Source organism: Athene cunicularia (genome assembly GCF_003259725.1).
Source record: "Athene cunicularia isolate RWA chromosome 14 unlocalized genomic scaffold, athCun1 chr14_part1, whole genome shotgun sequence".
Taxonomy (NCBI): Eukaryota; Metazoa; Chordata; class Aves; order Strigiformes; family Strigidae; genus Athene; species Athene cunicularia.
The window spans coordinates 9,862,589-9,872,685 of NW_020799118.1; the positions used below are offsets into that span (position 1 = coordinate 9,862,589).

The 10,097-nt window shown below is 41.7% G+C and overlaps 1 protein-coding gene across 1 annotated transcript in view; it reads right to left on the reverse strand.

Moving 5' to 3' along the window:
- The window catches only part of PSMG3 (proteasome assembly chaperone 3), a 3,124-nt gene extending 3,001 nt beyond the window's left edge, over positions 1–123 (reverse strand). Inside the window, exon 1 of the mRNA XM_026859087.1 lies at positions 103–123. The gene's annotated coding sequence lies outside the window, so the exon portion shown is untranslated. The remainder of the gene's footprint in view (positions 1–102) is intronic.
- Between the last annotated feature and the right edge of the window lie 9,974 nt (positions 124–10,097).

Consider the following 10,097-nt stretch of genomic DNA (forward strand, 5'->3'; position numbering starts at 1 on the left):
CTGAGCCCCTTCCCCCCGGCCCGGCATCCTCGGCCGGTGCCTGCCCGTTTCAGGCCGGCTCCATCGGCGGCGGGGGGCAGTGTCACCCGGCGGGGGCCCCACCTGTGGCCGTGAGGGAGCGGCGGTGTCCCTGCTCAGGCCTTGAAGGGACAGGGTGAGCCTGGGGGCCGGAGAAGGGCTGGATGCTCATTTTGACATTTGTTAGCTTTTCCCCCCTCGTTTCCACATGGGATGCGACCGCTCCTACCCACTGGGTGGTGGTGGGCCACATTTTAAGCCCCGGAGCATGCTTTCCCGTCAAAATAAGTCTGGTTTTGGGCCATGTCGGCCCGGGCCTCCCCTGACAGGGACAGGCCACCCTGCATCGCTGACCCGGGGACAAGCAGCGGCGTGTCCTCCACGCGAGGTCCAGCTACCTCATGGGGCTTGAGGGAGGATGGCAGCTGTCCGTGGGGCTGCAGCGGAGACACGGACATCTGTGAGAAGAGTGCAAAACCAAACCTTTATATCCCGTGAACAGCATGTGCAAACATTAGTATTTGTTAATTGCATAACGTTAATTCAGTGCTATTTTTTTTTCTTTGAAATACTAGTCCTCATGAATAGTAATTTTGTATACTAATTTATACAAAGCTCTGAAAATTGGGGTCTCACAGAGGTTTGCAACCTTCCAGGCTTGTGCAATTGCTCTTGTCTAAAACACACTCCAAGCCTTCATTTCTATGTTAACTCTCCTTTACCATCTTTTGCACCACACACAAAATATTCTGGTTGTGGCTGAAGCAATAGCTGCCTGAGTTGTGGGTTATCTATTCAGGTAACATCTCTTAAGGACCTCATTAATATTTTTTTTATTTTGCGTTAAAAGTTTTAACAAAACTTTGCTACAGGAAGAGCACGTAAACTTTGTGCTGAGAATCCTTTAAGGCACCATTAGAGAGCAGCAGAGGTCCACGGAAAAGCTTTTCATTCAGCAGGTTATTCTTGTGGTTAATTCAGAGAGGCTTGATACCTTTTCGGCACTCCTTGCAATCTGGCAAATAGTCTGTTTTCCAACACTGCGAAAGAACAACATTTCTCTTTCTTGCTTGCCACAATCACTCGAGGCTTTGCCTGTTTGACGGAGATAATAGCAGCTCTTGTCAGTAAAGCCTCCTGACTCATAAAGTTTATTCCTGCTCTGCCTTCTCCAGAGAATGATTTTACTTCAGGAAACACAAAGGATCAGATTCTTCCTGCCATCCTTGCCAGCCTCCATTTTATTTTTTACATGATGGGAGGACAAAGAAAGTCCACTCTAGTTCAGGTTTACATGGAAACACTACACGCCACTGTTTTACATTCGTTTGGGACGAAAGAGTTATCTTTAACACTTTCAATCAGTTGAATGTCTCATTTTGGTATGGAGCTGAGGTGGGATATAGCAAACTTGAGAAGCAGTCAGCAGGAGGTAACTGAGCACTGAATCTTCATCACTGAAAGTAAATGCATTAAAAAAAAATGAACTAAGGAGAAGGCTCCTATTGTCTGTGTGACTGAGGTAGGGGATGGAGATTTGAGAATACACACTGTAGCAGATAATGGGATCTTTCCCGAGGGATCTGTCTGCCTGCCACCTGCTTCCCAGCATTTTCTGGCTGAGAAAGACATGTATCTGTACTTAGGCTCCCGTTATCTATAGCACTTCTCCTCCAAAGTTTCCTAATCACATTGCAAACGTTATTACATTTAGCTTCATAAACTGTCTTTTGACATAACAGATTATTAATATACCCCATTTTACGGTCCAAGGGAAATAAAGAATTGAGACAGACAGCAGTTCAGAGCCATCAAATCCTCAGCTGGAGATTCTGCAGGATTTCAGGATCCCTTCTTCCACATCCATGCACTCGCTGCTGAAGAAACATAAGTCATGCATGTCACTATCTCAATTACCAGAGAAAATCAATGACTGTACAGCCCCATATTTGACAAGAAAAACTACCCATAATGTTGCAGCTTTATACCTTTATTATTACTTATTTGAGCAGTTTCTTACTACTCTTCTTTTTAAACTGCTTAAGTGCCTCTGTGTGTGTAGACTGGAAGGAGGCTGCTTTTAATAACAATCTTTGCATTTATCTGAACTGATTTTATAGAGCAGATGCGTAAGATCCACAGAGCATCAGAAATGTTTCCCACTTCTCTCGAAAACTAGACACACAGTGTTTCAGGACATCCATCAATAATCCCTGCTCTTGGGAGTGCCTCACTATCAAAGTGCTGGGTTGGTTTATTTGTTTACAGGTTATTACTTCTCTAGTTTAGATTTCTCTCTTGTATCTTTTATGATGCAGAATATAGACTATGAGCTGGAACCTCAGGTGCAGCTGGGCTCTGGGTTGTGCAGCCAAGGAGAGAGGAAAGGAATTAGTTTGCTCCCTGATGCGGCAGCTGCTTGGGAATTATCCTGACCCTTGTTATAAATCAGGTACGTGAAGCAGAGCTGCCTTTAAGCACATTCCTCTGGACAGAAAATATCGGAGTGCTCCTCTTCCCCTTACTACTGTCACAGCAAGGTCATGGGGATGTGGGTGAAGCGGGGTTGTGTGAGTGCTCTCTCCACAGGGCTGCTCTGTCAAAGGAGGAGGAGGGATGGCAGAAATCTACCTCCTGGTGGTTTCAAGCGGTTCCCACTGCATTTAAACAGAGTCGGGCAGAGGCAGTGCTCAGAAAATACTACTGAATTGGGGCCTTTGGGGAAGCAGGTAGAGGAGCACATCTGGGGCTGTTCTCAAAAACTAGCTTTAGCCCCAGAGGTCAGGTCTCCCTGGCTGGCACTCTCTGCAGTCAGTGGAGAGAGGCTTTGTCACTGCTTGGTGCAAGGTGGAAGCACAGCTTTGAACCTGGCTGTCCACAGTTCGGAGTTAAGGCTGCTGCAGCTGAGGTTGGCTGGTTTATCTCCTGGTTTCTAGATCTCAGCCTGACATAGGTATGGGCCTGCCAGACATGACCAAAACCCAACTGCTTCTGCACATGGACAGAAATGGGACATCAGGTTTGCAGGGAAGACTGAGGTTAAAGTTTGAGCAGCTGAGGACTTCAGACATGTCCAGGATTAGGTGAGAACTGAACAGCATTCTCAGAGTTGAAACTGTGAAGTTCTCATTTTATATGCTCATATTTTGAAGGAAGGTGAGGGGATTCTGACTCTTCTGTGCTTTGGTCCCTTTTCTGTGCTCCCTAGAATAACGAGTAGTAGTATTTTTTTATTCTGAGAAACAAGTCTAAAAGGTTTGCTTTTATTGTATGGGACATCTCTTCATTTGTTGCATGAGTAAGAGGAAGGCTAAGCCCATCAGGCATTGCAGAACCACTCTAAACTAACTATTTAGTTGTTGATTAAACTTTTTTTTTTTTCTTTTTTTTTTTTTTCCTAATGTAGAATTCATCTGGAAAAAACACAGTCTTTTAAGAAAAAAATAAACATAATGCTTGAAACCAAATTGTTCCCTCTATGTGAACTGCACTCAGCTGCACATCAGAAATGGAAATGCTGGATGTCTTTGCAAGCCTGAGACTGTCAGGTCATGCTGTTGTTTTGTTTTCTTGCATTTGCAACTTAGTAAAGAAACAATATGGGAATGCTCGTTAATGTTTGTGTAAATAGTAAGTGCCCACTTATGAGCACTAGCATATTTTCCTGTGAAAGCTCAGTGTGCAGGGTGGAATTTAAACACATGGCTGTAAGCCAGCACACTCTGGCTGGGCCTGGAAAAAACTAGGTAGCAATTTGACTGGAGCTCTTTGGAAGGTTGTTTTTTTTTTTAGTCAGATTTAGCAACCTATAAATAGAGGAGTACTCCAGCCATTGTAGGACATTGTTATGCTGTGTCATTTGTGTTTTCTAAGCTACTGTGCAGCTGGGGAAGGAGGCAGATCCATAGGCTGGGATGAGAAAGGAGCTCCCTTGGTGCTGGGGGAGAATTTCAGAATGGGGCTACTGCTGAGATTGCAGAGCCTGGCAAAAGTGAGGCAAGTCACACCTACAGAAGGCCGTTGCTGAAAATGATTTCTTGAGTGCTTGATCTTGAACAGCAATACTTTTCATATACTCAGTACCTTTAAAACTAGCAGATCCTACATTTCTTTGCAAAAATTACCCAGAAATTATTTCAACAACCACTGAAATGAGAATGACACTCTTGGAATGTGTGAAATACGTGTCCAGAATAGCTTCAGACTACCTAGGACAGCTAAAAGGGCTCCAGCTACCTAAAAGAGTCAGGATTACATCATGCAGTCAACCTGGTGCTGTCTAATGATAATTTTATCCCCAATATTTATCATGAGATAACAGCTGGCTGTACTGGACATTGTAGCCAGGGGGTGTGGAGCAGACAGAGTTGTCATGAGGCAAGATTGAGTTTGAGTACTGTTTACATAATTTTCATTTGTCAAATAACAGCTCTACATAGATCATGACCATGACAGCGCCTGTGGATGGTATCATCCATCAACCGATCCACCCTGTGAGCAGCAGAAGCTTTGCATTACTGTAATGGCTGCAGAAATTATTTCCATGGATCAGTAAAGAAAGCAGTAATTGCCATAAAGCTCACTCTAGTTTATGCAGGAGTTTTTCAGTTGCTCATGGTGGTCTGTCAGATGAAAGACAACATGCAAATGGAATGGATTGTAAAAATAATTGTGACATAGCTTCTAAGAACAAGACTCATACCAGTCTGTTCCTAAGATGTGCTAAAGCACAGAAAATAACAATACTGCTCTTGTAGAAGCAACAAGAGAATGTCAGAGTATTAGTATGATACTAATAGTATAGTCACTTGTATAAATCACTTAATTGTGACAGCAAATTAAATAGTGTTGTTGTCTAGAATTCACCCATAGTTAAAATGATATATCTTGGTAAGACGAATGCCTTGTGTGCTGCCAGTAATAAATTAGCTCCTCTTTCAAGTGAGAAAACAATTAAAAACTTGGTTGAAAAGGGCATATTTTCTCTGTGGCCACTGATCCCTCAAACTCTGGAAATAATAAAGTGTTTCTAATAGTTGTTCATTATTATGCAGTTGAAAGAGGAAAAATCCATTGTCTCGTTATGTTCAAGACAGTTATGAAACTGCATTGGGAATATTTGAAAATGTAAGAGGCATCTAACCAAATGGTTTCAACTTTGACAATGTATCATCATTTGCAGTTCATAATGCTGCTGTTAACTTTGGGAGATATCAGTCAGTGCACACAGTGGAAAATGAGAATAAATATTTACTTTTTGTTTATATACTGCATAAATAACAGCAAAGTACGCAGTAGACAGGTCATGATTCGATTTTGAGAGCTGTATAACAGAAATTTCAGAAATACAGGAGGTATTCATTTTGCAAAACTTAAATATGTGGAAACATTGAGGCATTTCCCAGCAAAGTGGGAAACTCTGTGCCTTGCTAATGAAACAATAACAAAATGATTTCTGGGTATAGTGAATTGCTCTTGAATATTAGGTGAGAGTTCTATAAAGAACTTAAAGTCAAAGAAGCGGCCGTCTGATTTTTAAGTTCTTTATAGGTGTTGATGATGGAGGTGATGGAAATGCCTGGTGTCTCAATACTTCCTCTTTTGTAGTACATTAAAATTTTTTCCACATCTAATCAAAATTAAAATCCTCTCTGGTGCTGAATCTTAACACATAAAACACTAATTATGCTACAGATTATGATAAAGAATCAAAGTCAGACCTGTATAAAGACATACCATGACAGAGCAAAAGAAGGTAGACAGATACCTTTCGGTGGGCTGTAGAGGCTCTCAGATCTCAGTCTTTGTCTTCCTATACTATCCTGATACACTTGCTGTCTCTTAAAAAGTGTGAGATTTTAGGAAACTGGAAGCTCTATTGAAGGACTTATCTATGGCAGAAGACTGGAAACACATTTATGAGGAGTATTGTGATTTGAAAGATTTTGTGAGGCATGTGCACATGCTGCAGGAATTTGTATTTAGGAGTGCTTCAAATCCTAGCTATCTCCATTTCAGAAAACTTGTAGTTTACTACGTCCACTCCTGTCTCTAGAGAGTAACAGAAGAAATATTTTCTCTTGGAAGTAGATTTAACATTTCAGAAACCGGCAAAATATTGAGTCTGTTAAAGCTGAAGTTTAAAGTTAATTTTAACTGACGACATAAATTATTTTATGAATCAACATAAAAAGAAATAAGTATTTAAATTGTTTGTTAGTGCCATTCAAGTTTGTGATAACTGAATTGTGCATTTGATGGACAGTACAAATGTACTCTAGGAGAAAAATACAATTATATACTGGGTAAAATAGCATTAAAGTATTGTCCCTTATTTCACAGATGGTTACCTTATGTTTCTGTACAAGAAACATGATAGTCAAGAAAAGCGTATATACCATCAATTCTTAAAATTTCATCCTGAAAATGAGGTTGGAATACTCCATAAGGAAGTCAATGTAATTTTCCTTCTCTCTTCTGTCTCTAAGAAGTGCTCTGCCTAAGTCCTTCTCTGCTCTGCACTTACACTTCTTCTTGTTTCTCTAGGCAGCTCTAGACTGAGCTCGTACTTTTGCTCTCAACTTCATGTGAGGCTCCTTTCCTATCTTTTCCAAGAGCATTTTGGAATCACTTTGCCTTGAAACCCTGAGATCAGAGAACACTGGGGGATTGGGTTTAAACTTGTTAAACTGAATTAACACTCTTGCCACATGATTCTGGCCTGTGCCAGTCCTTCTAATCTTGTTCAGAGTTTAGGATAATTTGTTTAGTAGTGCTGATCAGCTGGAGGTTAATTCAATTGGACTTTGGTTATTTATTCATGCCCGGATTTGCTAAGTGTCACAGCAGATACATGAGGTCTCTGTTACAGTTATGAGACGGCTTCATTAGTGTGACGGAGAGTCCATCTGGATGACTTCCCTTCCTCAGTGCGATAACTGGCTGTCAGGACTCTCTCCAGTGGAAAAAAATCCTTATATAACATCTCCCTTTCATTTGTGTCATAAGTGTATTGATTACAATTTAAAATGCACTTCTCTGTTCTGATGCTGGGATTGCCAATAATCTTTATCAGGGATCCTAGTAGTATTCCAGCTCTACATTTTAAATTGATATCAGAATTTAAAACAAAAGTACAATTGTGTTTTAAAAGCCATTTATTATTAATAATGTGTTTTCATGCAGTATTTTGGTCCCACTCACTTCAAGGCCCACTTTCCCCACAAGTGAAATGCTGCCAGCACTGGGGTGGAATATGGTCAGTCTTTTACATTGTCCAGAATTAACTACCCAGAAAAGGAAGACAAAAAGGAAGAAGAAAATTGCATCTTGCTGAAACCTCTGGAGGAATTTAGGTTGGCAGAACGTTGTTACTTGAACTGGAATGTAGCCAGGACACCAGGATTAATGTTAGCACAAAATGCCACTTGATTGCAAGTGTTCGGATAACCTTGGATGAAAGTCTTATCTGAAAAGAGGCTCTTCTGACAGAATAGGGCTCCTGATACTGGCTGGGACTTTGGTTCAGGGTTGACTCAGAGAATTTTGCTATTTACTTCAGCAGTTTTTGAATGGGACATCTCTTGAATGGTAACAGATCTCCCCTTCACAGCCTGCAGCACAGCAGATAATTTCCCAGAGAGGATTGCATGCCATAGACTGATGTCTCTTTTTAGAGATGTTTCCTGATATATCATGCAAACATTACAAATAGGAGCCTGAAGGGATGCTTGTTGAGGAAAGGTCCTAAAGATTAGAAGGCAGGAAAAATGTTCAGTGTCAAGAAGGCACTGGACCAAGCTGAGCTTCTGTGACCACATAAATGGGGAATAGCTATTTATGTCATGGAGTTACTCCTGAGCAAGTGAGACCATCATTTACCTCATTCTTGTTTTATTCTCCTCTCTGAATGTTTCTACTGTCAGTCCTTTAATACATGCTATGGGTTGGGCTGGCAGAACCAGGTGGGGCCCAGAAAAAGCTTTGATAATTAAGAGCAGCGTTAATCAAAATTACTTCTTTTTCTCTCAGTTTTTCAATTAAATTGTAGATCCGTGCTGAGGAAGAACCATTAACTTCCAGGGAGTGAGAAATGTTCCCACATGTTTGGCCTTCTTCAGAAAACCCTGTCACAGTTACATACCGTGAAATATGGTTTCCAACAGAACAATGTTCCCAAAACCAGCTGGGATCTGCATTACAACTCAGCATTCTTTGCAGAAGTTTATTTGGTGTTGACTTGGAAGCCAAGTTAGAGCTTTGGAGAGGAGTTTCTACTTATCTACACAACAATGCAACATGGGTCCTGTGGCATCAGCTCCCACAGAGAAGCTGGAGAGAGCAGAATGAAGAGAGAAATGTGTCAGTACCCATCTTTGCCACCATACGAGCGGCCTGCTGTGGGATTTGATGTTTCTTGCATTGATCCTGAGTCTTGTGTGCCTACATGGATAAAAGGAAAGCATCCAGGGACCATGTTGAGGCAGCCTACCATAAATGATGAAGGGGACTGTATCTGCAAAAAGATAATATGTGTTCCTGAGAGAGGATCCCTGTCTGGAGGAGAAAGAGCAGTATGCAACTCCATTTAAGGAGAGTGCTCCATGCAGTAAGGCAGAAGCTCCATGCAAAGGGAACAACCCTTACAGGGCTGTATGTCAGCTGCACATGTGGTTAAGCTGTATGTGACCATGGGACATGCTTTGCTATTTGTTTTGGGGGGCAAAACCCATCACTGCTGATATGAGGGGTGAATGTGACCTAGACTGTTTTGTAAGTGGAGCTGTTTTCCATCCTACCTCAGTCCCACTGAGGTTTTCCCTTGTTTTCCATGGGAAGACACTGACTGTCCTCTCTCCCACAGACCAGTGTTCCCATTCCTCCCCTGCAGCAGCTCAGACTTGTATATGAGCCAAGATTTGATTCCCCCAAGAATTCACTTAATTTAATATTCCTCTTCCCTGTCTTCATTATTTTTCATTTATAGGTTAACCAGCACCTGAGATGCTCAATGCTTTCCCTAACTTTACTTTGACTAGATACACTTTTAAATTAAACGTTTTCATTCCCCCCTCCCTCTGTTTGAGGGTTACTGTATAATTTTGTATTTTAAAAAACACAGCAAACAGGGAAGTAATCACAGATGCATTTTGCTGAGAAGAGATAGATGACCTGACATAAAGGATTAAACATACTATTCCACGGATATCCCTGCATCTGACAAAATAGGCCAAACTTGTTCTTTATGTAGCTCTACCAGGGACGAACAAGACCCAGGGGCTGTAAGGAAGACCACGTGCTGACATTTTGTTTCATCGAGTCCCTGGAACATTGAATATGCTCTTGATATGCAAGAGTAGGCTGAAATCTGCAATCAGCTCCATGAGTGTAATTGAATCTGAGTCAGGAGAAGTGGCACCTGCATGATGAAGAAGGGCATTCGTTATGCTCTGTTCAGGTCTGTACCATCCTGCTTGTGTGGACGGAGTTCAGCATGTACTATATTGAACTGAGGGATCACACAATCATGCTCCAACTACCATTTCCTATATATATTTCTACTACGTGCTGGACATCTCAATGCTATGCTGACGAGTGCATAAGCACACACCATCCTGTCTAAATATCTGCTCTATACATGTGTGTCAGCTAACAGATGCACGTTGGACTTACGAATAGAATGGGGCAAAACATGTAGTGCGACCTTCATGTCAGGCTTCATGTGCCTAAAATTGTGATAAATCACTGCTGTCTTGGGGACATCTGTGTCAGTTCAGGCCAATCCCCTGTTATTGGAGGCAAACATGATACAGCTGTGAAGTGTGCAAGGGTCTATAATGTGCATCTCACATGCACATTCCTCATGGCCGACAATAATAAGACCTCTGTACAAAATAGTACAATTCTCAAAGACAGTACAGGAGGAGATAAGGAGAGGCCAATGCACATTGCCACTGCCTCAAAAGGCAGTATAAGAGGAGAAAATTCCTGGATGATCTCTTCATGCTATCACCAGGAATGGTCCTTTTGGGAATGGTGCAATGAAGAGCTTTTGAGAAAAATGTTGTCAAAGCAATTTT